The following is a 27190-nucleotide window of genomic DNA, read 5'->3' as shown; positions in this document are numbered from 1 at the left end:
GATTTGCTTTCTTCCTTATTCTTTTGTCTCTCAACTTTGAAGATGGCTGTGACTAAAACATAACATTGCATTAGGCATCTACATTTGTATTTATACCTGTAATTTTTTGTACATTGGCCATTCATAATCATTATAAGTCAATGCTAACTGGTAGCTCTCATTTCCTTTATTAATTCAGATTCAAGACCCTAAATCATAATGCATTTAACCTATTGTTCTTTCATTTGCAGGATAAAAATGACATTGTTGTGTGGTTTTTATTAATTGGTAGTCATCACAAAATAATGAGCATGTCAGTAATCAATAAGAGCTTGAAACAAGTACATTTGAGATTCTCAGTTGAATAATAGAATGAGGGAAAGGTGATTTTCAAGACATGTTTTCTGCTAAAACTAGCAGTGGTGCCAAATGATTTAGAAATTTTTGCAGTGCAGATAATAAAATTGCAAAGAATTGGACCAGAAATATCAAACTCATTTCAAATACTGATTCTTCCTTAAGTCACACTCCCCATATTGCAGTGTTCTGCATGAATCCTGGAAAAGCAACACTTAACTTACTCTGATGAATACAACAATTATAACACAAAAGAAATCACTAATGTATCAGAATAGAAGAGTATGGCCTGTTAGCATCTAATTAGGCTTTTGCTGTAATTATTCTCCATTTGAGAAATTTTCTTGATGCGAAAATGATCAAACAAATCATAAGTATTCATTTAGTTTAATTAGTTAGTAGCACTAAAGCACATTTAGTTTAATCTGTACCATTTTATATACTTTGTTCTAATGATCTTAACTGTAGAGAAGCTGAATATTTTACCACTGTAAACCTTTAAAAATACCCACATCATAAAATATTTCTTATTCAACCTTATCTCCTATCCCCACAAAACTCCCTGACAAATTCCCAACATTGTGCCGCGTTATCTGCGCTGAAGCTTTCAAAGAGGAGGGAAAGGGCTAGGGGAGTGTTGTGTGACTGGCCTGAGAGCAGTGAGAGAGCCCGGGAGGAAGGAAGCCGGAACAAGGACGGCAGAGACGCTGAGAGATGGAGGAAGAAGAAAGGAGGACAGGGGAGGTGAGAGGAGGGGAAAGAGGAGGCTGGGTTGGGATGGGAGGGAAGAAGACTGAAATGAAGGAAGGAAGAATCAGAAGAGGAAGAGTTAATGAGACGGCTGAAGTAGAAGCAAGAGCATGGAGACTGTATGTGTATCACTCACTGGTGATCCAAGCCTAACTTGAAAAATTACCTATCTATCTGGCAATGGGATTTTGTTGTTGTTATTGTCTTCTGTTTTTTTCTTTGGGAAAATGTACATGAAGAGAGGACTAAATTCTGCCTATAATTCTCCCAAACAGAAAACTCTCCAAGTTCCCTAATATCTTTTTCCATTCCTTTCATAACCAGGGAAACCCTGAGCCACCTAATTGGACAGTCTTGGTTCTCAGGATCACAAGTTCTTGCTGCCCCCTGGAATGTATGGCCTTTAATCGACGGAGGGCTCATAGGAGGGCAGAACAAACTCCAGTTCAGTGCTGGAAAGTAGTTTAATTTAATGTGCATGGTCGATTTTGGATGGTTGGGACAGCCGCTCCATCTGCCATGCTGGCAGAATTGAGTTGTAGCCAAGTCAGTTTCTTCCCTATTTGCATCAATGATGGAAAAAAAAGAAATCTTTCCTATTAATAATTTTTCATAATTTATGATTAGCTCAGTTTATTTGCTATTCTGATTACCTTTTGAAAATCATGCTTGGAAAGGTTGTACTAAATGAGTTCTTCCTCTGTCTTTATTTTTAATGGTCCTGAGATATTTCAAATGCATGTTTACATTGGAATGTTTGAATACATGAATGAAGTTTTGATCTGGACCTACAAAGCCACTTCATAATAATTTAATTTTGATTATAGATCTGAGGTATAAAGAAAGTTTCAAAATAAGTAGTTCTAAAATCTTTTCTACCATCAAAAGTGATGTTTAGTAAAATAAATACTTGATGAATAATTAAGGAAACATGCTTAGATTCATTGAACTAAAATGTAAAAAAAATGCTGCACACTATTGATTCAAGTTTACAAGACGGGCGGAGCATTTGGGAACTGTTCTCTAATTTAGTCAGAGTTTATATTCATGTTGCAAGCATTGATATGGCCACACAGGTTATTAAAATAGTAAATGCTTCTGACCTACATGGCAAAGAGCTGCTGCTCTGAGCCCTTGTCTCCCCAGCTATCCTGTCACTCTCCCACAGTCCTTGCACTGTCTAGAAAATAAAGCATTAAGGTTGGGGCAGCATGCATCCTCTAGGATCTGTTCCAAGGCTTTACAACATCCCTTCTAATTTATTGGTGTCCGAGTCACAATGACATTCAACGTGTTAAACAGAACCTCTGTATGGATACGTGCTGCCTGTTTTCACCAACATGAGAGAATGTGTTTGCAGCAGGAGGGGACAATACAGTTACTATAGGTTTGGTTTGTTTGTTTTAGCCCGTGAGCTTTCATACCCTTCTTTCCTTCCACAAGTTTCAGCCAATCTCACCCTGTCTCTGGGTAGCATTAGATTTTGTTCTACAGACACAAGTGTCTATTCCCTTGCCCCTGCTACTCCATTGCAGAACCCTGTTGCTCTAGTAATGTAGGCAAATCATGGCATGACTCCACTGTCGTTGTGCCTTCTTTCTTCCCACTGTCTTTTTCCTTCTTTCCTTAAGAGGAGGAAGGGGGTGTACGTAGAGGGGTGAGTGGATCTTCCTCCAGCCAGCATAACAGTTCCTTTAATGTGTTCATGATCAGAGTGGTTTGGGACCTCAGCATTTTCTGTACAGATTTTTCATGTTCCTGGAGTGAGCTTCCTTTGGAGTTGGGTTGAAGTTACCACAAATAACAGAAAGCAACTCTCCTCACTAATAATTACACTCATGGGTTTAAAACAGAACACCTTCACTCTCCACTTTCCCAACTCAGTTCCCCGGTTCTAGGGCCACATCAGGAGAAATTCCTCTTTTATAGATGCCCCCCACCACAGTGTTGCTTCAGTTCCAGCACATCCAGACATCACAGTCCTTCCAGGAGGTAAATAAAGCCTTCTGGGAGCCATCTAGGTGTTAGATGATGTTCAGGAGTGGAAAAGCCACCTGGATCTCCAGCACATTACACACCATGCAGTGTGCTAAAACAATGTACTTTCTTTCCCGATCTTTATTACTACATTTAGCATCTTCTTTTTAGTTGCTATCCTTAATTGTTCCATTCTAGTCAAAAACATATCCAAAATAATTGATGAGTTTCTCTTCTAAGAAAAAGTACAAAGGTGCTGAATAAAATAACATCTCTTCTTTCTGTGTTTTGTGAGGAAAAAAATGTTTTGCTGACATAAATTCTCCTCACTTCAATTCTTTATTTTGTTTTCTCCCTCTCATCTCTGAGTTTAAAAGGCCTTCAGGTGAGAAGTGATCGAACATTGATGTGTTATATGAAACTTTCCCTTCTCCACTCAGCACTAATGAAAATATTTGCCTTCTGCTTAACAGGTCTTTTCTTTAAAACTTGCTGAACTTGTTTTTTAACTTAGTAACTTCAGTGCAGCCCATAACAGGGGATGCTGTAGATTTTCATCTCTTTCATTCCTTAAGAAAAAAAGAAAGGAAAAAAATGTCCCCAAGCTTACAGGTTGAATAAGGAGAATGAAGAAAAGTCCCTTACTTCATAAAATAATCATTTTAAACTCTCATTGGCTTATTAAATTATTGCTTTCCATTAAATACCAACAAAAAATCAGTTACTATTACAGAATAATATATGTAAATTGCCAACATAATTTAATTTTATTTCATAACAATGGGGAAAGCACAAAGGGAAATGATCATCCATCATTAACAGGCACAGAGTGCTTTAGAATTGTAACAGTAATATCTGCTCAATGGGCTAATTCAAACTCAACACATGGCATATCCAAGTTTTTTATACCCTAAAATCATCTCAAGTCCACATGGTAAATCTATCCATGTAATTTTTTTTAATTGGTAAGACATAAAGGTACATACAGTCAGCATAAGAATATTTTAAACTGTTTCATCAAACTCACCAAAATTATTCCACTGAAGCTAAATAAATAGTCATCATATTACTACCCAGAGTCAGCAGCTGCTTCTATTTAAGGCTTTCGTATATGTCTTTACTGTCCCCTCCCTACTCGGCCAAATTAACCAAGGAAAGAGTCAGTGGGATTAATTTCAAGAGCTCTTTCTCCTTGCAGGGCACTGGAGATGATGGAATGGGGAGCAGCTGCGTTTCCTGAGCCAGTCTGTCCCTTCTGGTTATTTTTCTTCCTTTTCTTTCCCTCCTCAGTCTCTTTCTTCCCTTGTAAAATCTCAATTAGTTCTCAAGTTTAAATTACATTTACAACTTCACAACTCCTCTAAGTGTATCTTCAGCATTGACTCCCTCCACTGGGAACTCCAGATTCAATATTCAATCATGTACAGGCTATCTCAAGCTTCTGTGTGCACAATGTAACTGTCAGCAATGGAACAGCACACCACTTCTCTGTAAGTAGTAAGTGGAATCATTACTCGTTCATTACTCAACCAGAAACCTAGATTTTATCCTTCATTTGTCCTTTTCTATTATGCCTAAACTGTTTTCACTCTACTGGAAAGTTGTATCAGTCAACTGCAAAATATGCCTCAAATCTCTCTCATTCCCTGGCTCTGTTGTCACCAACCTAGTTAAGAAGAAGAAAACGGCAATCTCTCCACTGGACTGCTTCTTCAGTTTCAGTCACATCGATATTTTTGGTCTTGATCCATTATTCATAAAAATGTAGTAGGAATTATTGTCCTATTATTACAGATAAGGGAACTGAGTTTCCTGATGGCAAATAAATTTGCCCAAGGTTACATGGCAATAAAGATAGAGCCAGAATTTTAAACTGCATGAGCCAGCTCAGAGTTCAACAATTTATCTTATTCTGTATAGCTACAAAATGGATCTGATAGTTCAATTTGGGGTTCTTTTCACTAAACTACACTGTTGTTCTATATTTAAAGGACTAGTGACCACAGGAGTATTTTGCACATCTCCAAAATTAAAATAGACTAGAGAACTCACATGTATACACATCAGTATGTGTGTGTATCTGTGTATGTAAATATCAATTATCAAAAGTTAAGAGATTATTGAGGAGGGAATATGAGAGAGGTGAAATTATGTGCACTTTCATTTTCTTCTCTGTAATTTTCTGTTTCTACATTTTTCTAAATTCTCTACTAGTAACATACATCAGTTATAATAAAAAACTCACAATAAAACTCTAAAATAGGTCTGAAGAAAACTTAAGTAAACTATATTTAAACTGAAATATTTGATACTTTAGATTAATTTTGTGACCAAATTTTCATTACTTTCACAATTTTTAGTAACTCAATTTTTATTAACTTTGTAGATTGTGTTATAGGAATTAATCAAAAGGTTCTTTGCAAATGAGATTAGAAATTATTATCTTCCTTAGAATATTTCCCTTCCTCTCTAAATTTTCCTAACCGAATATATCATTAAAAGTCTTAATTTTGGTTAATTCCTAAGCCAACCTAAATAATATTTATATTTAAACTGCATTTTCATATACACCTGAAATCAATCATAAGGAATAGAACAGCATTTACACATGAGTGACAAGTACCTCTAGAGACATTTGATTTGTAGTACTTGTGAAGTCAGCCCCTAGAGTTCCTCTATGACCTTTCCTTGCTCCACCATACATCCAGCTTCTATTGACAACTCACTGGCATTTCAACACAGTAGGCCTAAAACTGGATTCTTTAGCAGCCAGGCTAAATTAAGTGACCCTCATGTATGCTCCCATAACACAGTACATAACCTCTTTTAACATGTAAATAGTGTATCAGAATTATTTCTTGGTCCTTGGACTTCACTAGACTATAACCTCTTTAAAAGCAGTGTCTATCGTTCATCTCCTCAGTGTCTAAATTGTTTGATAAGCATTTTGTAAATATACTTTTCAAATTTAAAAAATTAACTTCTCTAAAATAATATAATAAATCACTTTAATCAAAATCTACATCATGATAAGAAGTGTAACTCATTTTTGAAGGCAATTTAAAGTTAGTCATTCAATGAATATTTTAATACTTAAAAGATTCAGCCTCCACTAGGCCAAATGGGGAAGAATTCAATGGAATAGGTTATCAACTAGAAAATTTTTACTTTTGGTATACCAGGTGTATTTGGAGTGATGGTAAAATATTTGATTTCAATGTTCCTTACTTAATGGAATTGGTCAGCAGCTTTCTTGTTATTCATTAGACCCCATCTCTATAATTCTATTTCTTTTAAATAGAGTGTCTTTAGATGTATGAAGACTTCACTGAAACACAGTGAAATTCAGTAGGGCTATCAATGGAGATCTTTTTCCTTTTACCTAACTCCCTAAAAAAACACCGTACTCTTTTTGTATCCAAATATTGTCAACATCTTTGGCTCCCCTTTCTCTCTCTCAATAAATTCTAGATTATTGTATTTGATTCTCTTAATGTTGTTTAGTATTGGGGCCTGATATAAAATGCCACTTTGAGAATTTCATCAACCACAACAGTATGTGGAAGATATTTTTGATAGTTTTCATAAGAGTTGCAATGTCTGGTAATTTGCATCAAATATTCAAGGGTGGGGGAAACCCTGAAGCATCCACTGGCTATATGAACAAAGCTAACACCAGAGTGTGTGGCTAGTGAATGAAGGGACCTTAAGAAATTAAGGAGACTAAAAGGTATGTGGACAATTGTTGGGCTTAGAGATTGTCCTCATTCCATAGGGTATAGGATATGTGATCACTGAGAGACTGTTTGAGGCCAGAGCTTCAACCTCATGAAGTCTGAGTCAGAGTTCTTGCAGGGTATAATTTACACTCTGCAGATCATTGCCTAACATTGCACTTTACATGGGTCTTTGGAGCCTGTTTGGTGACCAGCCATGATTCACTGTAGCAGCACATTGTCAAGGCAGCTGGCCTTGCACACACACACACACACACACACACACACACTCAACCCACTGCAGAAATTAACTCTTTCTCACCTAACAACACATACACAGCTTTGTTTTCATACTGCCCCATAAGAATCACATCTTCCTCTGTGATGACCAGTTTCGTACCCACTCTTTTCATATAATATCTCTAAGCTTTGCAACAACCCTATAACGAAGGTATTATCATCCCCAATTAACAGATGAGAAGACTGAGAGGTTGAATATCTTGCCCAAAGTTTCAGAACTCTTATAAAGCTGAGCTGTAATTCAGACCAATTGCCATTGGTAACTCCTCTTGCCACACTGATAACCAATTATTTATTTATGCATCACAGTGGGACCTAGGTAAAGGGCAGAAGATCTTGTGAAGTGAAAACTCATGGAAAGTCATTAGGAAGTTAGGCAAATTCAATCATTAAAGTTGTAAACCTGCCTTCATTATTTCCAGAGCTAACTTGCTTGAGAACCGTTAAGAACCCAGGATTACTTAAAGTATGTGCTTTAATCTCAGTACATTGTTTTAAATATTCAGTACACTAAGGAAATAAGTTATTTTAATAAAGCACTAAAAAAAAATGCAGAAGTTCCCAAAAAGTAAGGAAATTGCCAATACTGTGGTCAGAATGCAGTATATTAAAAACCAGTTCCCCATCCCACGTGGCCATCCAAAGCTGGCATTCTCTAGTGAATTTACCACAGCCTAATTGAGACGCTGGTCTCAACTTTTTGCCATCAGAAGTGACTCTTCTTAAATGAGAATTTTGGCTCCTCCAGACTGCTTCTTATGAGAGAAAAAAAAATCATTAATAAGTTGCTACTTTTTAAAATATTCAAATATACCTATAAGTAGTAAACAAGCATTAATTCTTTAAGTTGTCAGTTCAGTTTATAAACCTGATTATGCCATGTATAAAGCTAGCAAATCTTCAGTCACTTTAAAGGAGGCCCTTCATTACTACAAGAAACCAGTTATAAACCTTGTTAATTAAACTGCTTTTAACATTTTAAATTGCATTAATACATTCAATAGACTCAATTTCTTTCTATATACACATAAATTATTTTAACAAACTTTCTCAAGTATTTAAGCAAAATGTATAAAATTAATAAATGAAACTTTACAAATGGTTTCGAGTTTTCTTAAATGTTCAAATATTATATACAAAATTAACTATGGTCAGTCTAGATGCACAATTTTAAATCAGTTCAATCAGACACTTAAAATGGTGTACAAGTTAAAGTCTCTTATACATTATAGCTACTTAATAGTTAGTGTAAAATATTAATATTACATTGTGGATCTCTTAAACATTTCTACAATTAAGTCTAAATCTTTCCAGAGATGAAGCATTATTTGCACAAAGGAAACACACCATCTCACAAAATTTTAGGAGTTATATTGGCATTTAACTTTTGCAGTGGCTTTCTCAGCTTTTCAATGATCTGAGGCTAGTCCTGTGGTGAAACTGGATCCTGTCTGTGACAGGGATGGAGTGCACTGAACTCTGCAGATGTGAGCAGACTATAATAAGGACTTCAAAGGTGAAAGAAGAAAATTTCATGTGGCTCATATTCATTGGGAGTGAATCACACCATTACCTAATTTTCAAGGCAGGTTAGAGTCTGCAACTCTCACCCAGGTGGCCATCCCTCTTAAATGGATTTTGCTTTCCTTGGTTCTTAAGTAAATGCATTTACATCTAGGTGTAAAGACATTTGAATGTAAAGTATCCTCACATTACTCAAACCACCCAACTCTCCATGGCAAAAAAAAAAAATGCTGAAATGCCTTGGAGCTCTGTTGACCACTTCTGCTCACAACTTCCAAGGTCATTCTATTGACAGACACATCTCCTAAGGACAGATGCACATTAACCAGCCTCACAAAAATAAAGTATCAAAATGCCAATGTCTTAATTTACAAGAAGAAATCAGGCTGGTAAGGAAGTCAGGCACTTAAAATCTTCTGGTGCACACATTATTTTCCTATAAACAAATCTCATGCAGAGGCAAGTTATTATCTGAAGACTGTCTAGTGAATATGGAATCAGAAAAAGAGGAATTAAATATATGATTTGGATGATTAGTGAATGACATCAGCACGAGACATTCTGATATATCTGCTGGGGTTTAAAGAAGTTGGATAGCCTCCCTTCTTACCTTGAGAGTTTGGTTACCAACTAAGAGGCAAATTTGGATCAAACAGATGAAGCTCAAAATGTCAGCTTTAGTACTGACAAGGGCTAGATAAAGGGCATAGCTCTAGCTATGCAGCTAAGCGCACTGGATGCTATTTCTTCACTGAATGAGACCATTAACATTGTCACTGGTACAGCTGCTCAATCCCAGTTACCCCACAGCCAACCCCATGACTATGGGTAAATAGGCCAAAATGCAAGCATCTTGTGGGAAGGCTAGCTTTCAAAGAGGAGAGAGAGAGGTGAGCAAAGAGTGACATTTTTCTCTTCCAATTTTCACTTACTAGGTAAGACATTTCTTCTGTGGCAAGAGGGGCCAGGGAATTCTTCCACACAAAGAATAGGGAGTAAGTGCCCCATGCCTAGGCAACATCCACCTGCTCAAGAAGGACTGACCTGATCTGCCATGGGGTCAGGAAAGGGTTGAGTACCGGGAACTGCTTCTGTCCCTGATTGGGTCAGGATGGGCACCAGGAGTATATGCCTCTGTGATTCTCATCTTTCCACTCGTTTACTGCATATCAATCCCTTGCCTCATTTGCAGGGTTGTTGTTTTTTTTCCCATAAGTTCTGTTAATATATCAAATGAGGTTAATGTTAAGTTTCGTGGGTCTGGAAACTACTCTCCCTTTCGAAACATTCTTTGCATGTCTTTGCTATGATCCATTATCATATCTCAATATTAATTCCCTCAATTCCAAGTTCATGAAGGATAACTCAGTCCCCCCAAATCATAAGATAGGTACCGAATAGACTCCATGGAGCTAAACTGCACTATGAGATTGAGAGATTCTTTTCTGTTTACATTTTCATAGGAACCTTTATTTAATAGCACTAAATGCTTTATTTTTACACATAAATCAGACTTGCTGCTCAGTTTCTCAAAACTAAAAAATAATTGTCTAGGAATAAATCCATAGGTGCTAAATCTGTTCTTTAGGCAAGGGAAGATCAATATAAAAGTAAGAAATGTGGTCACTTCTGGAAGCAAATGAGGGGAGATGCAGTTGGAATTGTACACAGGGGACTTTCTAAGTACTGTTAAATGTTTTATTCCTCACACTGAGTAGTGGGGACACAGGTGTTTATTATTATGTATACATTAGTTGTATGTTTTAATATTTTTCTATACAAATGTTTTAAACAAAAATAATTTATCCATTATAAAAATGGCAAGTGTAATGATTCCATTTATGTAACATTTTGTTCATGTGCATGTATGTATATGTGTGAAAATATACATGTGTCAAATGGCAACCATTAAATGGAAGATTTCTCAAGATAGATTTCAGATGGCTTCTGGTTTGTGTTGGTTTTGTTCTTCTGTATTAATCTTCTTATGTTATAAATTTAATTAGAAAAAACCAATAAATTATTTTCATTGCGAACCAGAAAGAAACATAACTGCTGCACACAGAAAGTTATTAAATGAAATTGTGTATGTAGCTTTGTTTTCCAAATTTGTTATTAAATCGCATTGCTAGACTTTTATTTTTCTCTAGTTAAAGAAAAATAATATCTGGTATATTGTATATTGCATATGGGGTCAAACTTCACTCCTGGTATCAAAAATAATGTATTATTTTTCTATTGTTTCCATAACAAATTACCACAAACTAAGAGACTTAAAAACAGCACAAATTTCTTGTCTTAATTCTGAAGCTCAGAAGTTTAACATGGCTCTTATTAGGTTCAATCAAGATTTTTTCAGGGCTGCGTGCCTTTCTGGAGGCCCTAGAGATGATCCATTTCTTTGTCTTTTTCAGCTTCTAGAGACCATCCATATTTGTTGGCTTAAGACCTCCTTCATCTCTGTAACCACTCTTCTCCCTGATTCTCTCCTGTTTGAAAGATTCTGTAAGGATTCGTTTAAGTTGGGCCCACCTGGATAATGCAGGATAATCTTCCCATCTCAAAGTCCTTAAAATTAATCATATCCTCAAAGTCTGTTTATTTATGCAAGGTAACATTCCCAAGTTCCAGAAATTAGAACAGAGACATCTTTGGCCATCATTCTCCCTACCATGTTTGTCTTATAGATATGAAAGTACAGTTCTGTGTTTATCCATATGTAATTTTCCTCTAATCTTTAAAAAACTAGAAATTTATTTTAATCTCCAAGAAACACATGATCAAATGGGAACATAATTTTAATTTACTTGGAATAATTTCTTAAAAAATGGAAAATATTGTTTACAATAATGACCCAATTGAAAAATAGGTCCTTTTGTTTTAATTGTCAAAGAAACATGGGGTCCTATAAATACTGAAAGCCCAAACTTTATAGATACTTTAGGGTTTTAAAAAATAAGGTTCCTTCAGTAAACTTTTACAAAGACCATAACATCGACAGCTACAAAGCAAGAGTAGGAATCATTGTATGTATTATGTCTATCCTTCAACCAGGGTCAGCTTTCCAAACAGGTGACTTTCCAAACAAGTGACAAGACTGCTTGTGGGAGTTGCTGCATGCTGTTCAGAACCTCTTTTTACTTGCTATCTACTACCTGTGGTGCAAGTTCTTCCAATAGGGATTCATTCATAGGTTCAAATCCTGGATTAAAACGCCAGCTATCAGAATGTAACCTAAATATTAGCAAAAACCTGGGGCTGGATTTGTTAAAAATTAGGATAAAACTTGACATTCGAGGAGGCAAGTGCATCAGAAGAAATCTACCAGAAGCTGAGAATGGGTCACTGAAATGGCAAACACAATAATGTAACTTTATCCTATTTTCTGTTTTTTAAATGCACCAACCTCTACCAAGAATAAGATAAGTCATGTCAACCAGTTGGGGGAAGATAAAATATAAGGACATGGAGGCATTTTTTAATTAATTTTAAAAACTGTAATGTCCTGGCCAGAGAGTAGAGATGGCAGGGATTCTTGATGAAATAACATGAAAGCTAGATGTAATTCCCAAGAAATGGAAACATATATGCAACTGATCATAGATCACTGATCATATTTATGCCTAATGTTTTACAACATTTTCTCTGCAGTGCCCATTGCTTATTCAGATTAATAAAAAAATAACCTGAAATTAATGACAAAAGCCCCATGAAAATACTGCAAAGCGAGGACATTATTTTTAAGATTACTTCTGCTTCTGCTCAAAAGAGTTGAAAGCGTTATATCACTTGGTGGCATATTTCATCTTAAGCAGGCTCATCCGCTTTCATGTCTGTGCTATGTATAGCATGCTGAACTATCTTCTTAAGATCAAAGGGAAACTCACTGTACTTTATTTACAAAGGCAAATATAATGGGTAACCAAGGTTCTTATTTTCCTAAACTGACTAGTCCCTTTGAACTACTGTCTTCACTGATCCATAGACCATGCTCAAATGTGGAGAAGGCTTCCTTGAATTTAGAGAATGTTCTTAGCCTAATTGGTGCCCTTTCTTTGAACAGCATGTCATGGATTTACTGTCCTATATGTGTACAACAGAGGTTTCTTCAGGATACATGAGTACTAAAATCTTTTAGAAAACAAAAGCAAAACAAGTAAATAATGTGTCAACACTGCAAATTGAAAATAGTTTATCTTAATATCAATGGATAAGAACTTGTTCCAAAGTACATGATTATAATAGCAGTAATTTTTACAATAACTGATGTACTTACCTGTGTTTAACTGGCTGTGGAATAACTTACAATGCTCATATCTATATGGATTTAAGTGGAAAATATGTGCTTTACATTAATATAAATGAGCAAATGAATATATCTGAAGCAATATGATGCAACGGAAAGAATATAGGTTTATGAGTTTTGCATTCCCATACACCACTGTAAGAACAGGGTGATTTTACCAAAGTTGTTAACATTTCTGAATCTCAAATCTCTCATCTTCAAAACAGGAAGTCCCCTTTTGCGATATACATCAGTGTTGCTCACCAGTACTTCTGCCTCTTGTGCATTATGAGGGAATTGGATTCTCTTACCCATTATGGTTAGGAATGTTGCTGTAACTTACTTTGGCTGGTAAGATATAATCTGTCATTTCTGGGAAGAAGCATTAATTGGCATTATGAAACTTTCCAGAAGTATCTTTATTTTCTGGGACAATTTTGGAAGCATGTGTTGGTATGAGATGGGGTTGCAAGTCTGAGCTACCACATGGAGAAGTGCTGCTTTTGGGAATTACCTGGATCTAAAATCTTGCTGCTTTAAGCCACCAAGAGTTGTTACTGCAGGATAACCTACCCTATCCTGACTGAACATCCCTATGCAGTTAATGAAAGGATTGAGTGAAGTAATATAAACAAGCACCTAGCTGAATGCCTAGCACATATTAGTTGATTCATAAATGCTGGTTAATAAAGTTTTCCCTTCACTCTTTCTAACCTTTCCTATGAACTTTTTTACCTCTTCTACCTCTTTTTCTGGCTCACAGAAACCAGCTATTACAGACAGAAGCAAAAAAATACTTCATAACCATTTCCACATCTCATACTCCTCATAGTTGCAGTCTCAAGAAATAAAATTTTAAAGATGGGTTAAATCACCTGGAATTTCTATTTTTATCCTCCAGAAGAATCACAAGTAGTTGTCTCTGGATTATCCTCCTTTGATGTCGTCATCTTTGACTACTTCCCAAGAACCATGGCAGTTCTGAAGGGTATTTTCCATTATGTTTCACATTAGGGTCATGATTTCCCTTGGCCTAATTGGTCTGCAAATTAGCTCTAGTTCTGTTTAACGATCTCAGTCTTTAATTCTTCTTTTTTCTTTTTTTCAATTTACTGCAGGACCTAAAAAACTGAAGTATACAGACATACAGACATGGAACAAAACAATCATTCTAGCTCAGTGAGAAATGGCCCTGAACTTATATTATTAATAGCTATCATATACAGACCATTGACTATGTGTCAGGTACTTTGCTAACCACTTTGCAAGCAACCCTTTATGTATTCTTCATGATCCTATGAATTAGGCACTGCAAGCAAGAATGGTGAAGCTGAGTTTAGAGAAACTAACGCACTAACATCCCTTGCTAGTAATTAGTGGAGCAGAAACATATGTTCAAGCAGTTTGACTACAAAGTCCATACTCTGAACCAATTCCCAAGACCTTTACCATATGATTAGGATCTTCCATCAAGTCATACTTTTAAGTTACCAAGTCATATAGTTATAGAAGACGATAAGCAGACCATTCTAAGTTGGTTTCTTATGTATCAGGCACCATCATTTCATCCCCAGAGGAGAACTTGACCATATCCCACATTCCTCCATAACAAACGGGTTGTTTGCATATATACAGGAATATCATATACAGAGGAGATCTGTATCTGTAAATTTCCTGGAAATTAGGTCATTCGGAAATCAGAGGGAGGAAGAAGAGAGCAATGATTTTATTTTCTCTTTGTCATCCAGGACTCAAGTACTGATCTTTTTTTAATTATTATTATTATTATACTCTTGTGTTATTCAAAGAAAACATTTACAAGGAGACATTTTTAATCCATATATATTGAATTATTGAATATAGTTGTATAGAAGATGCTATACCAGGAATATTTATGAAACACAGAGATCTGATCCTTGCCTCCCAAACTCAGTTTCAGAAGGGGGAGTGATTGAACTAGAGTTTGATGTTTTTGTAACTGTGATCACCTGGTGTGATGGGGAAGAGAATAATACAGCTTTAGTTTTCTTTGTAGAATACCTTAATTTCATTCCATATTTAAGTTAATTAAAACTGTTGTGGAAAATTATCTCTAGTGCCTTCTGTTCTCATTTCTTTCTGAAGAAAAAAGGAAAGAAAATACGTTCATTATTTTACTTACTAATTTCCTGAAACTTAATTTTGTAGTGTAGAGAGGCTGCTTAGAATACTTTAGAATTTCTGAGGTAGAAAGGTTATATTAATATAAGGAAATGAGAGAGCACAGGAGTAAGATTAAAGAGCAATTAAAAGTTATAAATGTGGTCTTACATAATATTGCTTTAAAATGGCAACTGGCTTCATAATTTTCTCACACCATCTTATTTCTACCTCAATTTGTACATATGTTTCTGCTTTTACATAAATATATGTATTTGGAATGAAGGATTCTCAATTTTTTTGTATATGTATTCATGGGAGTTTTCTAAATCAAAACTTGGAAGTCTGTCATTCATTTACTTCCACTGTAAAATACTCCCTAATTCTATAGAGGCATAGTTATATGCGACATTAACATTTGGGCTAAAATGTGTCCTATAGTTTCCCATAATTTAATGTAGATGAATATATGTTCATATGAATGTATGTATGTTCAGAGTCAAAACGAACTTGAGAGGGCATCTAGTTCGTACCATGCCTCTAAGCAAGGAGTCCTTAAATTATCAAAGGTAAGCGGTTATTAACAACTTTTCCTTGATCAGCCATGGATTTGCTGCAGGAAAGAAGAGCTAGAGATGGAGATAAATAAACTGATGTTTCCTGAGACAGCAATTAAAATTTTTAATTTTGTTAAATGTCTGTTAATTATAATAGTAACACACTCCAATCATAGCAACAGAACCAGGCAAGAGTTATACAAAGATAAAGGAAAGTGTACTACCCATGTTTTAAATACTCTTCCACCCACCTAATAGTTGACCTTCATTTCTTCATGGTCATACAGGCCAGTGCATACATACCTCCTCACATTCTCTCCCTCTCTCTGTTTCTTTCACACACACACACACACACACACACACACACACACACACACACACACACACAGGTTTTGTTTTTTTTTTTACAAAGATAGAGCAACATATATTAATATACAATATGGTTTTTTCATTTAAAAATACATCATATACATCCTTCTGAACCAATAAACATAAATAGAATTCACACTTTTGAATAGCTGCATTGTGTGGATGTATTGAAATAACACTCAAATTTTTTATAATTTTGGCCATTAAAAACATTTCAATAAATATGTGCAAATATTTACAGGTTCTCTTTATTCATTTCTATGTAATAAATCATTGAGGTGATTTCAGCTTAGTAACTATTTTGTGTAATTAGTATTCCAAATAATAATCTTAACTGTGGAATCCATGGCTCTGTAAGTAATTCATCTGTAGTTAATTTGCCTGTAGTATTTCCCTTAATGATCAGTTTGTCTAAAACAAAATCAGATTGAGTCATATGCTAATCCATGTAAGCTCATTTGTTTCCCCTTCTTTAAATATTTGTTCAATATTAATTTTGTGGGAGAATAAAGTTTTCAACTAATGATAATTAAATACTAACTTTAGGTTCAAAAGGAAGATTATTATAGATCCTAAATATCACAAAGCATCTTAACTGCTTTCATTTCTAAATTATTTTCCCTTAATACTTTTAACTGTATTTTTATTTCACTGTGAAAGAATTGCTCCAAAATAGTCAACTTGTCAGGAGGCATTTTAAACATTATTAATTTGATGATATAAATTACTTATTCCTGTACATATTATGTGTCTGAAGAATTAGGGCATAGAGAACTAAAAATAGAAAGAAGACAGAAAATTATTTGGCAAGTCAAAAGATATGACTTATTATTGTAGAGAATGAAGTAAAGTGAGGCACAGCATGGTGCACTGATGTTCCGTGCTTGGGGTCATGCTGTATATATATATATATATAAATGTATCTTTAAAAAATCATTTATTGAAGCCGTTATGCACAAAACACCAAGCTAAATGATGTGGAGTACTACATAGCTTGAAAGACACAGCCCCAGTCCTGTATCTGTGTTGCACACGTATAGGTAAATCTCTCTTGCGTTGCTTCACATAGCACTGATTTATTTTAGTCTTGGTCAGCTGCTTTAGAAAAAGAATACACTATCCTTCTTTATTTTAAGCATCTCTGATCACTTTGCCATTAAATTCTTTTTCACTTAGCTAGAAGTCGTCTGATTCCTGTCATACTGCTTCACTGTTATTTTAAAGATAAACATGGAATTATTTTAATAGTTTATATCCTTGTTACGGAACCTGAAGACAACTGAGTCCCAAATGGATGTAGGATCATGTTCTAAGCCTAAGCCACAGTGGTAAAGAATTCCTAGATGACAGGTATCAGTCAAGAAATATTTACCTATACTTTGGTCATAGGTAATATATTCTCTGTCGAGGAAATATCTCCAAAAGAACTATATTGTAATGCTTTGATAAGAGTGAGTTGTTACACTGTTCCCATTTCTATGAATTCATCCTCATTCTAAATGGAGACCTAAGAGTTTGATAAGAATAAACCAAATGCTTATAGCAGTTTTATGTAACTGTCAAAATTGAAAACTAGCTACACGACCTTCACTGGTGAATGGATTAACAAACTAGTACATCCTTCAGTGTACTTTTACTCAGCTATTCAAAGAAATATACTTCTGTTACACATAAAAACATTGATGAATCTCGAATGCATTATGTTAAGTAAAGAGAATCTAACTCAAGAAGTTACATAGTGTCTGGTTCTATTTATATGACATTCTGCAAATGGCAAAACAATAGGGACAGAAAACAAATCAGTCAGGAAGGATTTTCCATGCCAGGAACTGAGTATGGGGAGAAAGAATAATGACAAAAGGGATACATGTGAATTTGGGGGAATGATGGAAAAGTACTTTATCTTGATTGTGGTACATTTTTCAAAATGCAAAAATACTGATTTGCACTGTATGTAAATTACATCTCAAAAGAAAACAGTAACAAACTGGAACATATTTTCTAGTAACTACAAAACATACTGCGATTAAGTGGAATATATTAACTCTACCAAAACCTGATCCAATAATTTTTATGGATATCCCGAAGGTGAAAGATGTAACTATAGTCTGGGATAGAAGAGTTTTTGTAGCATTTAATTCACAAAAGCCTACATAAACATGATATAAAGCCCATATGTCTGCCCCTTTGAAATGTATATTTTGTATGTCATAAGCAGAAAGTTGATGGCTTGGCAGCTGTTAGTATTTGTTCAGTTTTCATTTTTGATGTACACTGGAAATAAATCCATTCTTTTGTCAGTAGCAGCTGAAAGGATACAGTTTTGTTAAATAATTAGTTTCATAATATTTTTCAAACTGGAAAGACCAAGCAAAGTTGTGTCATGGTTTTTAAAATAGGGGAATTAATGAAAAAATAAAAATTAAACTAAGAGTACATAACAATTTTTTTATTAAAGTATTATTGATATATAATCTTATGCTCAGGTTTCATATGAGCAACATTGTGGTTACTACATTCCCCCCTATTATCAAGTCCCCACCACACACCCGGTAACAGTCACTGCCCATCATCATAGTAAGATGCTGTAGAGTCACTACTTGTCTTCTCTGTGCTATGCTGCCATCCCCGAGCCCCCCCATATTATGTGTGCTAATCATAGTACCCCTGAAAACCCTTATCCCTCCCTTCCCACCCACCCTCCCCAACCCCTTTCCTTTTGGTAACCGTTACTCCATTCTTGGATTCTGTGAGTCTGATGCTGTTTTTTTCCTTCAGTTCTGGCTTTGTTGTTATAATCCATAAATGAGTGAAATCATTTGGTACTTGTCTTTCTCCACCTGGCTTATTTCACTGAGCATAATACTCTCTAGCTCCATCCATGTTGTTGCAAATGGTATGATTTCTTACTTCTTACGGGTGAATAATATTCCATTGTGTATATGTACCATCTCTTCTTTATCCGTTCATCTACTGATGGACACTTACGTTGCTTCCAAGTCTTGGCTATTGTACATAGTGCTACAATAAACATAGGGGTGCAAATGTCTTTTAGAATCTGTAGTCTTGTTTTCTTAGGGTAAATTCCTAGGAGTGGAATTCCTGGGTCAAATGGTATTTCTATTTTTAGTTTTTTGAGGAACCTCCAAATTGCTTTCCACAATAGTTGAACTACTTTACATTCCCACCAACAGAAGTAAGGTTCCCCTTTCTCCGCATTCTCACCAGCATTCATTTTTGCTTGTCTTTTGAATGTTGGCCATCCTAACTGGTGTGAGATGAAATCTCATTGTGGTTTTAATTTGAATTTACCTGATGATCAGCAACGTTGAGCATCTTTTCATGTGCCTGTTGGACACGTGAATTTCTTTAGAGAAGTGTCTGTTCAGATACTCTGCCCATTTTGTAATTGGGTTGTTTGCTTTTTGGGTATTGAGGTGTGTGAGCTCTTTATATATTTTGGATGTTAACACCTTATCAGATATGTCATTTATGAATATATTCTCCCATACTGTAGGATGCCTTATTGTTCTACTGATGTTGTCCTTTGCTGTACAGAAGCTTTTTAGTTTGATGTAGTCCCACTTTTTCATTTTCACTTTTGTTTCCCTTGCCTGAGGAGATATGTTGATGAAAAAGTTGCTCATGTTAACATTCAAGAGAGTTTTGCCAATGTTTTCTTCTAAAAGTTTTATGGTTTCAGAACTTACATTCAGGTCTTTGATCCATTTTGAATTTATTTTTGTGTATGGAGTTAGACAGTAATCCAGTTTCATTCTCTTATGTATAGCTGTCCAGTTTTGCCAACACCAGTCATTGAAGAGGCTGTCTTTTCTCCATTGTATGTCCATGCTCCTTCATAATATATTAATTGAGCATCTATGTGTGGGTTTATATCTGGACTTTCTATTCTATTCCATTGATCTATGACTCTGTTCTTGTAGCAGTACAAGAATAGTGTTGCATCTCCCTGGTCTTTTCTCCCTATTATTTACTTGAAACATGTTTTTTCTTCCCTTCACCTTTAGTCTGTGTATGTCTTTGAGTTTGAAGTGAGTCTCTTGTAGGCAGCATATAGATGGGTCTTGTTTTTTTATCCATCTGTAACTCTATGTCTTTTGTTTGGTGTGTTCAGACCATTTACATTTAGAGTGATTATCGATAGATATGTACTTATTGCATTGCAGGCTTTGGATTTGTGGTTACCAAAGCTTCAAGGGGAGCTTCTTTACTACCTAACAGTCTAACTCAACTCGCTTATTACACTATTACAAATACAATCTGAAGATTCTTTTTTTTCCTCCCTTCCTTTTCTTCCTCCTCCACTCTTTATATGTTAGGTACTCTTTGTGTATCTCTTGACTGACTTTGTGGTTAGCTGATATAATTTTGCATTTAGTTAGTAATTAATTGGTCTACTTCCTTTACTGTGGTTTTATTTTTTCCAGTAACAGCTATTTAGCCTTAGGAGCAGTTCCATCTAGAGCAGTCCCTTTAAAATGCACTGTAGAGATGGTTTGTGGGAGATAAATTCCCTCAAGTTTTGCTTATCTGGAAATTGTTTAAACCCTCCTTCAAATTTAAATGATAATCTTGCTGGGGAGAGGATTCTCGGTTTGAGGCCCTTGTGTCTCATTGCATTGAATATAACATGCCACTCCCCTCTGGCCTGTAAGGTTTCTGCTGAGAAGTCTGATGATAACCTGATGGGTTTTCTTTCATAGATTATCTTTTTTCTCTCTCTGGCTGCTTTTAATACTCTGTCCTTGTCCTTGATCTTTGCCATTTTAATTATTATATTTCTTGGTGTTGTCTTCCTTGGGTCCCTTGTGTTGGGAGAACTGTGCACTTCCATGGCCAGAGAAACTATTTCTTTCCCCAGATTGCAGAAGTTTTCATCAATTATTTCTTCAAAGAGACTTTCTATCCCTTTTTCTCTCTCTTTTTCTTCTGGTACCCCTATAATGCAAATATTGTTCATTTGGATTGGTCACACAGTTCTCTTAATAGTCTTTCATTCCTAGTGATCTTCTTTCTCTCTCTGCCTCAGCTTTTTTGTTGTATTCCTGTTCTCTAATTTCTATTCCATTTACCATGTCCTCTTCCTCATCTAATCTGCTTTTAAATCCTTCCATTATATGTTTCATTTCAGCTAGAGTACTTTTCAAGGTGTCTATCTCCCTCCTGAATTCATCCCTTAGCTCTTGAATATTTTTCTATAGTTCCATTAGCATGCTTCTGACTTTTATTTTGAATTCTTTTTCAGAAAGATTGGTGATTTCAGTTTTACTGAGCCCTCTTTCTGGTGCTTGAGGGACTTTGGATTGAAAAAGGTTCTGCCTTTTCATAATCCTATTGGCTAATGAGAAATATTAGGTTTGTGCAGGAAGTGCCATCTAGTGCCCAGAAACTCTGCTCTTTAGAGGTGCCCAGCACCTGGAGTAATGGTCGTAGGCAAGCAGTGCCAGTGCCTACCCTAAAGAATGAGCTTTTTCTTGCTTCCCAACTGTAGAGCCAGTATCTGCTGTCAAGGCCAGTGGGCTGTGTGCAGGGAGCAGCCCCTGAATTAAGGCCCTAAACTGCTATAGGTGGGCTTCCCTCTGGCTGGCCTGGAGCAATGGTGGGTGTCACAGGTAAGTGGGTCTGGTGACTGCTGGGAGGACAGAGCCCTTTCCTGCTTCCTGTCACTGTGTCTGCCTCTGCTGTCAGAGCCAATTACCCCCATGCACAAGGATCAGCCTCTGTGTTAAGCCACTGTAGTTGCAGTAGGTGGAGCTATCCTCCAGCTGGCCTGGCATGATGGTGGGGGCTGCAGGTGTGTGCACAGGTGCTGGAGGGGAGGAAGGAATGGCAGGCTACTTGTCACAGTGGGGGCCTCAGGGCTGCTTTGCCAGCCAGTGGTCTGGAGCACCTGAAGCTCCTGAAAGTTCCCAAAATTGCTAGGACAATTTTGTCCACCTGTTCCTTCTCCTGAGCAGCAAGCTCTGTGTAATCCTTGCCCTTTAGCAGCCCTCTCACTGTTGGGAAGTCTTTCAAAGTGCCCACCTTTCTTTTGTCCCAGAGCAGCCAGTTATGGGGAACCTTTTCTCCCCTAGCAGCTGGAATCTGGCTCTGACTTTGCTTTTCAGCTCCTCTGATCTCCAGAGCACCATGCAATGTGTGTTTGTGCTCCCAGATCAGATTTCTAGGGCTGGGTATTTAGCAGTCCAGGGCTTCTACTCCCTCCCTGCTCTGTTTCTCTTCCACCAGTGAGCTGGGGTGGGGGGAGTACTCAGGTCCCACTGGGTTATGGCTTTGTTACTTTACCCTTTTCCATGATGTAGATTTTCCATTCTCATTTCCCAGATGTAGACAGGCTAGTGCAATCTTATTTCTGGTCACTGTTTTAGAAATAGTTGTATTTTCTGCATTTTCGTAATATGTGTGGTTTTGGGAGGAGATTTCTGCCTCACTTCTCACACCACTATCTTTTTCCCCCCATCCATACATGACAATTTTAATGACATAAAAACTGAATCTTTGAGGATAAAGTAATATAAAAAATACAAATAATTGTTATAAGATACAAAAGATATACAAGAAGGCACATGTTATATGCATCTGTTAAGAAAATGGAAAAATTACTTTAGAAAGAAGAGGTAACATAGAATGAGGCCATCAAGAATAGACATTCATTAGACTTTTCTCTCCTTAAACTGATTATGTGATCCATTGTTAGCCTGGGCCTCAATCCATACAAATATCAAGCAAATAATATCATATGCCATCCTGCAAAAAAATTTTTTTTCAAGTAAAGCACTCTTAAATATACTTTACTGTCTCAATGTGATTATTAAAATTAATACCTAAGCATGCATTAAATGTTTCCTAAGAAATGTATCAATGAATTAATGTGCTTATCTAAAATATAATATTGCTAGCATGTAGGTTTATTCATTATTTATTTCCAGTTGTGACTTTCAAAAATTTTATAATATATTGCAAATGAATATAGATTAAGTAAAATTATCATGAGTCTGTTTCTCCATTAGCAAATTGACTCCTCGGGAACTTCACCAAAATATAGGATATGTGATAAAATGGGCTTCTTATATAAACCAAGGTAATTCACGAAATTTTCATTTTCTCTAAATAAAAATTTGTAAATAATGTTAATTCTCATGTTAGGACTTTATAAGCCTACATTTAGTTATCCTTGTTTAGTAACAACCCTTTAATTGAGAAAAGAGAACACAGAATGTAAAATACTATAGAATGATTTTTTAGACAGCGGGGAAAGTGCTGATACAGATACCCTATTCATGTAAGTGGTTTAAACTTAACATAGTGAAAATAGGATTTAACTCAGTGACTCATCAATGCCATGTTAATCATATAGAAGAGGATTAGTCTCTTACTCAGCAGTGACTGAAATTCAGACCTGAGTAACTCACAGTTTATGTAAGTAGGTGGGATCTGTGGAATGTCTCAGCCTCCCAGTGCTTGCAATCCTGATACAGCAGGGAAAGTCCAAACAACACAGGAGGTGAGGCAGAGTTGCCCATGCATCATTTAGATTTAGCTCTCACACTCAAATCCTATTCAACTTACATAGCATATCATGGCCTCAAATCCTTGCAAGAGGTGGAAATTACTGATTGGGTCAGCAAAAATCAATTGTAGAAAACACTGTGGGGTTCTGAGTGTCATGGCTGCCTAATGGAGGTCATAATTAAATGTCATGGTGGGATTTATTTTTGCTCCCAGAAATATCATACACACACACAAAGTTGGAAATGGGGGAAAACAAGAAGGCTGATGGAAAGGTGAGCTGCTTTGGGAAGCAAGGCTAGACAGACACACTCACGTTAGAGTAATGACCAAAGAATGAGAGATTATGCTTCTAGTTCAGCTGGGCAGTCATCCTCAACCCAGCGAGTGTGTTGTTGGGAGAACCCAAAGCTGCTGGAACTTGAATGATGTGCCCTGAGGAGGGAAGAAGAGGATCTCACCTGTGACTCTGCATCTCTCCCTCATCAAAGGTTCCAAAGTTCTGGAGGTTCTGGAGTGGGACCTTAAATACAACTCTTTCTGCCCAAGGCTGGGAGAAGAACTAGAACTCCATCTGAGGTTATTTCACTCATTCTTCATTCTTAAGGTAGGAAATCATTTTCCTAAAAGTTATTTTTAAGTACGATTAAGGTTTAGGCAAAAGATTGTGTTTTTGAAGGTGTGTGATGAGTAGAATTGAACTGAACGTGTGGAGCATACCTCAAGGAAACTTTCTGATGGGGCTGCTATGGGATTTGCCAGGACAAATTAGGGATCTGGGTGTAGAGAAAGGCTCTTTTCAGGGAGAGTAAAGAACTCACCTTGGTTAACTAGTCCGCATTTGTGGAAAGGCAAAAACTTGGGGGAATAGGTATCCTTAGTATCTTTCATTGTGCAGATTGATTGGTCCCACCACCTTCAGGAAGATTCCGTTGCACAGGAAAACTGAAGGGAGAAGCAGCTTCCAATAGCACATAGCTCTGGGCTGGACCTGATCAGGCACTCCTTCAAATAGGTGCTTCTCCAGCAGGGCTCAACCATTTTTAACGCAATGCTGTGGTTGCCCTGGAGTATTTTATAGCATGGACAGTCTTTATATATATTTGAGATAGAAGTAGTTATAAATATAGCCATTGGAAGCTAGGCTCATTAGTTGTAGCTGTGTTTCTTATCCAATTTTTTCAGCTCGGATTGAGGCAATTTTCAAGATACATTTTGCCATGACATGTATGCCTTTACTAATCATATTTTAAACCACAGAATCCTATTAATAATAGCCAAATGGTGAGCTTAAAGAAGAACTGCCATCAACTCTTTGGCTTTGGCCAAGAGATATGCATTTTTAATCTTTTTTATTGTCATGTTTTCAGCTGTGCCAAGGAAAAAAGAAAGTGTGTGTGTATGTGTACATGTGTGTCCAGAAAGACAGAAAAACAAGAGACAGACACAGAGTGAGAGAAAGGAGGAGGAAAAGACTGGGGTCAGTGAGGATATCTGTATACATGTTTGGCTATTTGTATGTTGATATGTCTGCGCATCTGAAATCTATGTATAGAAAGAGAAACAAAACTAATCAGTTGAGGTGAAAAATACAATTTGTGAAAAATAAAAATTTGAAACTATAATAGTATCTTCCCAACTGTAGAGGTCATATCTTTGAAAATTCTTGTGTAGGAGAATTTATAGTTAAGAAAAATAGAATAGAGTTAACTGAAGTCAGAAATTAACCAGTTAAAGCTATTATACATTTGTATTCCCTACAAAAAGAAGAGAAGAAATTATCACTAAGGATAAGATCAATAATGATCAATGAAAGCAACTAAGAATTTGTTCTGCACTATTTTGTTTTGCTTACCACCTAAATCACTAACAAGTCTCTCTCTCTTTACTGCAGCTTCTAAAAGATATATGCACAGCTGTTGGATTAAATTGAAGATTATGTACAATCTAGGGTAATGTTTATGGAGTCATAGTCCATGAGGTCCAGCATCAGGTCAGCAAAGCAGTCAGAGCACAACCAAAGAGATCATTTAAAAATAATTTAAACTCTTCACATGTGTTTCTTAGAGTCCTTAAAAGAAACATTTTTCTATGGCAATGTTTAAAATTCTTGTTCCCTCACTCATCTGCTTCTCTCTCACAAGGTAACTTCTATGCCATTCTGTCCAAAATTCCTCTGAAAAACGTTCTTGAAAGTTTTGATCCTGAAATTGCTCTAGTATTCAAATTGTTCCCTTTCAGCACACATTCCTTCTGCAGCAGTTCATCATGAAATCCCCAAAGACAAGTGGAACACAACAGTACCTCTTTTGGAGCTCAGTAGAGGGGAGAACTGATGAGATGAAGCAGGATTCATTTTGATGGATGGGGGGGAGGAGAAAGGCAGTATTATCATTAATCGCTTAATAAATTTGCCATCATAACAGCGACAAGACTTTTTTGTTTAATGCCTTTCTGATTTGATGGCTAGAGATGCTAACATCTACATGCCAATCCCAATCCTTTCCTCCCTGCTTCCATTGTCCCCATATCCTTAGTTCATCTCCATCAGCTTTATTTTGTATATGACCCAGCTTACTCATGTCTTTTCTAAAAATGAAGTTTTCTTCTTTTTAACATTCTTTATCTTTTCAACCTTAACTGCAAAATAAAGTGTTCTTTCTCTACTGTCTGATTTACTCCTTTTTCTATTCCTAACCCTAGCTCTTTTGTCTCAATTATCAACAAGGGTGATTTGAAAAATAGCATATACTAAAATCCCACATTGGGTAATTGACACAAATATTACATAGGTAAATTAGCAAATTTCAAAATTTTATCAAAGGAGAACTTTTTCTTGAGAAATGACTACTATATTTCCAAGTCTGCCTTAATTTCTACAATTAAAGTCAACTAAAAAGATCATATTTTGTTCAAGGCATGATTGCATTACTTGTACATACTTTGTACAGTTTGCTATATATTTCCTTTGCTCAATGATTGCAAATTCTTCCTTTCAGCTTATTGCAACAGCTGCTTCAGCATCCTGTTCACAGTGGTGTTGGGTTGCATCGAGGATCACTGTAATGCCAGAAGACTGGCTATGGTCCAGGATCCTGGTAGTGGTGATATTATCTGGTCATTTTAGATAAAGTATGAGCTTTCATTGATGGTGATGAAATATATTTAGAAGATATAGTAATTATGACAGATGAGATCTCACAAATACACAACAGGTCACAATCTGCTACTGTTCAGTCTTTAAACCTTTAGTTTGGTTAGGAAGCTGAAGCCAGTATCATAGACTGCTCTGCCTTCCAGCCCAGCCAGTTTGGATTGACTGTGCCAGTTAGTGTATTATTTCACTATGTGCTCTGCCAAGGCATATCTGTAGTGATAGCTTTAATTCTAATCGTGCCAATGCAAATGTACAATGTATGTGATGTATCTGTGTACCCAATGCAAGCAACACCAACACTTCAGAGTGGTTGTGTAATGCTCAAGGAATTGGCTTGAATCAGGTTTTGCATGATTGTTGCCATGCTTTGTATCACATGCCCCTGGCCACCTGGCCAGACCATAATGGATCGTGCACAGATCAATGCCTGACCCAAAGACCTGACTTAGCAACTTTTAAGAACTGTACCTGTTAAAGAAGCTGTAGCTTGGTCAGGGGATAACTGTGGCCACATAATTCCCTTTTGAGAATATGAGTACAACAGGAGACC

At 36.3% G+C, this 27190-nt stretch overlaps 2 long non-coding RNA genes across 2 annotated transcripts in view; one reads left to right on the top strand and one right to left on the bottom strand.

Moving 5' to 3' along the window:
* The first annotated feature begins 777 nt into the window (after positions 1–777).
* On the top strand, positions 778–26068 carry LOC118973396 (uncharacterized). The gene is made up of 3 exons (XR_005062703.2): positions 778–1080; positions 23975–24090; positions 25378–26068. It is a non-coding gene; the product is annotated as an uncharacterized lncRNA (long non-coding RNA).
* The window catches only part of LOC140849869 (uncharacterized), a 44848-nt gene continuing 31467 nt past the window's right edge, over positions 13810–27190 (bottom strand). Inside the window, exon 3 of the long non-coding RNA XR_012132161.1 lies at positions 13810–14017. This is a non-coding gene — a long non-coding RNA (uncharacterized lncRNA). The remainder of the gene's footprint in view (positions 14018–27190) is intronic.

This window comes from Manis javanica, chromosome 6 (genome assembly GCF_040802235.1).
Source record: "Manis javanica isolate MJ-LG chromosome 6, MJ_LKY, whole genome shotgun sequence".
Classification (NCBI taxonomy): domain Eukaryota; kingdom Metazoa; phylum Chordata; class Mammalia; order Pholidota; family Manidae; genus Manis; species Manis javanica.
The sequence above is the reverse complement of the archived record's forward strand: the minus strand, read 5'-3'. Positions and strand labels throughout refer to the sequence as shown.